Raw genomic sequence first — 5,038 nt, forward strand, 5'->3', positions numbered from 1 at the left:
TCAGACACAGTATCTTCAAGAGCCTTTCTCTCCCCTTTGAGGGCTTTGTCACTGATGCCACCACTTTGTTTTGTGTCTCTAAATTCCTGAGTATATTTCCAATAAGTACTCATTTCTCCTTCCCCACTGCAGTTCTAAGGTAGAACCCAGCATTGGCCGACTCAAAACTAAAAGCTGCATCTTTCGAATCCCACAGCTCGGTGATCATGACCCCTCGCTAGCGGCCTGCAGTTTGCCTGCAGTTTGCTCGCTCTCATCACGTGTAATCACAAAAGAGAGAGAGAAACAGCGGCTGGTGCTACTCCTCCCTGAGCTAGCACTTCGAAATAGCATTTCAGTTCTTCCTTCGGGCCTCTGCTGCAACCTGCTTGTGCTGAATGTGTTTCAACTGAAACACATTATTTTCAGAAAAATAACGCTCATTTGGATTCCAGTTTTGCAGCACGTACCATGGTTGCAATTTGTCACATGCATATTTACTTTATTAGCTTCTGGCTTTCTTGCTAAACTGTCTTGCGGCCTGGGCCTGGTAACTGGACCACTGCTTCCCTGGCAAAGCCCGGTCCTTGCTGTGTTGTATTGTTTGGCATTTTCTCCTCCTCCCTAAATCACAGTGATTCCCAGACCTGCCCCATCTCTTGGATTTTGAGATGTCTGCCTGTCTTCCAATCTAGACGCCTCATCTTCCAGAACTATATAAGCCAGTATTTAGTGGTAAGCAGGAAGGTTTTCCTGACTAATTACCCAAGAGTACATCACCAGATCTTTCTTGCTAGTTTTAGGCTAGAAGCTCCACAAATATGTATTTCCCATGGGTGACTCTGCTGGTTTTTGACGGTCTGGTGACATAGCTTCTAGGATCACAGCAACATGTAAGCCACCAAACAGAACAGATAGGTGGTGGGCCTATGACCCAGTAGCTACTTGATAAGCAGTCTGACATGGGAACAACTCAATGGCCAGCCTTCTAGGAAATTTCTAGGCTAGTCACCAATTAGTCAGCTCCACTGGTGGTAAGTGCAAACTGTATCAAGCCTCTGGAAATCGTTAGAGGAGCCCTGATGATGTAGAGGTTACAAGTTGTGCTGCTGACTGCAGGGTTAGCAGTTTGAAACCCTCAGCTGCTCCTTGGAAAAAAGACCGGACTTTCTACTCTGTAACATGTTAGTCTTGGAAGCTCGCAGGGGCCGTTCTACCCTGTCCTACAGGGTTGCTACGCGTCTGCATCAACTCGAGAGCAGTATGTTTGGTTGGGAATCTCTACTTCCGCCCTCGGTGCAGCCCCAAGCCACACATTCCCCACAAAAGGCAATAGAGATAGATCACTTGGGCATCTAGTACCACCAGGACAGAAAATGCGCAACACACAACAAACTGGCTGACCTGTTTATGGCCCCTGGAAGCATATATGCTGTCCCCAGACTTGGATTCGGTAATGATCCCAACTCCTTAAAAACTCTTTCACATACATATTGGATGTTTAGATCAAAAGCACATTTTTCAGCACGTTCAATCTGTTTCTGAGATAAAAACTTGTTTTCCCAGGGAACTGTATGTTCTGCACTCTGTGTATTAAGCAACAAATTAGAGTTTCTAGGAATATATCTTGGCACCTAACGATCTATTAAGCTTCCATTCCTCTGTCTCTGTAATGGCTCCCATCTGTGAGATGTTCAGCGTTTAACTGTTGTTGCATTCATGGGGCCAGAGCCATTTCCGCTTTAAAGCTGAGGTCTCTTCAATCAGCCTCAAAGCCCTGCCCCTAGAGCAGCGGTTCTCAACCTGTGGGTCGCGACCCCTTCGGGGAGGCGAACGACCCTTTCACAAGGGTCGCCCAATTTATAACAGTAGCAAAATTACACTTATGAAGTAGCAACGAAAATAATTTTATGGTTGGGGGGAGGGGGAGAGTTACCACAACATGAGGAACTGTATTAAAGGGTCGCAGCATTAGAAAGGTTGAGAACCACTGCCTTAGATAGAGAGCCGGTTTTCTGGGGTTAAAGCTTATTTGGAAACTGCAAAACCGACCAAGACCAGCAAGCATAAAGCAAAAACTAAGCTCAGGCTCTGAAAGAAAACAAACAGAGGGCTAGGTGGCTTCTGAAAGGAGTGAGAAGGAGAGCCTGTCTTTCAGGATCTCCCCATGACAGTGACAGGAGGGTCTCCCCTGAGAATGACAGCTGGAGAACAAGTGGACTCACCAGGGAGGACAGAGCCAGCAGAGCTGCTGCGGGATGGATTTGATCGGAGTAGTCGCCATTCTTTTGGGAAGGAAAGTTTGTAACATGGGAGCACTACAATAATGGCATTATAATTTCTCATTAAGTTCTTTGAAATGTAAAAGAAAAAGGCTAGCCTATTTCCTAAGGCATTTATACTATTCTTTGTAGGTTTGTATAAAGGCTTAGTTAGCATTCCTGACTTAGATACTTGAGGTTTGGGTCATATAGGATTTTTCTATGGCTCATTCAATTTTATAAACACAACATACAGACCTTTTTTTAGTGTTGTGTTGTGTTTTTTAATAACTAAAGAGGCTACTTCAAAACAAAACAAAAGTCACTGCTGCCACCAAGTCAGTGCTAACTCAGAGACCCCAGAGGACAGGGCGAACAGCCCTGTGCACTTTCCAAGACTTGATCTCTTTATGGGAGTAGAAAGACCCCTCTTTCTCCCACAAAGAGACTACTTAAGCTTTTATGAAGTATTATTGATTTTAAAAATGCATCCTTATTAAAAAATGGTCTTGTGTGTGTGTGTGTGTGTGTGTGTGTGTAAGGAATAAGGGTTCACCACACCAACCTTTAACCAAATTCACTGAGAGGTGAGTTTAGTATTTTCAGGTCAAAGCTTAAAGCTGTTGACCCTTAATTAGCGCTAACCTAAGTCTTGAACAATACTTCAGATAAGGACCTCTGCCTGGGAACCGAAAGTCTTCAGTAAAGCTCACAGGAGAAAACAAATACAAGATGTCAGAGAACAATAGCAATAACGGAGTCATTCACAGTCATTAGAGATGACTGGCTTCTCCACCAACAGTGGAGACTTAACAACCAAATGAGTTTACGGAAAGTATCCGGACACCCTGCTTTTCCCAAAGCATTCTTTCCATACTGTGTAATTGCAGGTCAGCTTTGATTCCTTGAATTAAATGCTTTTTTAACATCGCTTTTCCTCTTCCAGTTCCTCAATTCCCTCCTTCTCCCTTTCTCTGTTCTTTGTCCCCAGAGAGAAAATTGTCACAGCATGACACCATAGCTCCCCATTCCCACCCCTGCACTCCCGCCCCACCCACGCCTACCTCCAACCATCTAAAAAACTGCAGCTCAAAACAACTTAACAACTGTATTTCGGGCTAGAAACGTGGCAGCAATTCTCCTTATGGATTCCTAAATCTTTCCAATTAGAACCCATCCCAACATATCCCTAGCCTTCCAGAATGAGCCGAAATGAATGGCTTTAAGAAGTTCCCAACAGAGGCCTCCGAGACTTGCTTTTCCTTTTTCTTTCTTTCTTTTTTTTCCTTCCTTATCTGAGGTTACAGACCTCAGGAGAGGAGGAGAGGGTTACAAGGTCAAAGTCTTTTCCTTCTTGGAACTTGCTGCTTGCTGGGAGAGGGTTGGCTGGAAAGTAGATGCTTTAGAAAGGAGGTTGGGGTCACAATTTTAATTCTGTTAGGAACAGCTGGTTTGAGTTTCTTTCCACGTCTGTCTCCTGCTCCCTTCTCACAAATCCATGGAGAGAAAAGAATTTGTTCAGAAGGAACCGGCAACACAAAAACATACATTCTAATACTGGGGTGCTTTATATATGTCATCTGTGCTAAGCAACATGTTAGCTGGCATAAGGAGAGAGACAGGATTTGATAAAACGAGCTATGCTGGGGCTGGCTGCAGAAGAGCTCTTTAAAATATAAGATGCCTACTTATACATCTATTTTTAACTAAAGTTTCAAAGGCAGTAAATGTAATATCACCAAGGTGCCTGGGATTCTGGAGGCTGACGGCACAGAGAGAAAGAACGAGAGCAACGGGAAGGCCTGCCAAGGGCATGTTCCCAGTTCTTGGATGGAAGGCCTTGCCTGTCTCCAATCGGTGTGCTTTTCTTCATTCAACAAGTACTTGCTGCGTGCCTGCTCTTTGCACAGTGGTGCTAGGGGTTGAGCATACAGCAAGGAATCAGATGGATGAGTGCTTATAGGCAAATGGTACATACATGATAGCTCCTCTCAACAAGTTTCCATATTTAGCACCTTCCACATCCAGAGTTTAAAAGGGCCTTGCTGGCACAGCAGTTAAAGCACTTGACTGTGAATGATTTGCTGTTTGAACCTACCAGCAGCTCCTTAGGAGAAAACTGCAGCTGTCTGCTTTGTGAATACTGACAGCCTTGCCAACCCAGTGGCCAGTTCTGCTCTGCCCTGTTGGATCATTCCGACCCAGAATCAGCTCAGTGGAAAGGAGACTTTGCTGGTGGTGGTATTGTTGTTTTTATCTAGATCGTTCACACGCTGGGATTTTAAATTCAGATCTGTCCAAAATAACAACATTCTATAATAAACAGATGCATCTAATCACTTCAATATGAATATGTAGCACTAGCAAACCAAGCATCATCTTTTTTTAAAGACAGCATAGTTTGATTGCTTTTATTTAAATTTTAAAGCCTTCCATTCTTTTTCCTCAGAGAGAGAGCGAGAAGCAAGTGAGAGAGAGAGAATATAAAACTCACATCTCTCAAATAAATGGCAAACCAGTACCAGATTTTCTGTCTGGGCTCTGTAGCACACTGGCCTCGGGCTGAGTTGGTGTGTGGCTCAACAGCAATCAGAGGTCATCATTTCATTGGCAGTTAGCATCAGGTTTAATTTTTCTAGCATGTTACATTTACCAAAATGTCTGGTTTCAGTTATGCTTCCGCATTGACTGAATCAGCTTTGAGCAGCATGATGTCTTAAGGTACCTGAGGTTTATGGAACACATATGCTAATTGTTTTCAATCACTTTCCTTTTCAAACACACACACACACACACAC

General features: G+C 43.9%; 1 protein-coding gene across 1 annotated transcript in view; it reads left to right on the forward strand.

Annotated features, from left to right (window-relative positions):
• The window catches only part of EYA1 (EYA transcriptional coactivator and phosphatase 1), a 170,871-nt gene that overhangs the window by 142,241 nt on the left and 23,592 nt on the right, over positions 1-5,038 (forward strand). The window lies entirely within an intron of this gene.

The sequence above is a fragment of the Echinops telfairi genome, unplaced genomic scaffold, assembly GCF_000313985.2.
Source record: "Echinops telfairi isolate 266 unplaced genomic scaffold, ASM31398v2 ScPeMD7_1;HRSCAF=3_0, whole genome shotgun sequence".
NCBI lineage: Eukaryota > Metazoa > Chordata > Mammalia > Afrosoricida > Tenrecidae > Echinops > Echinops telfairi.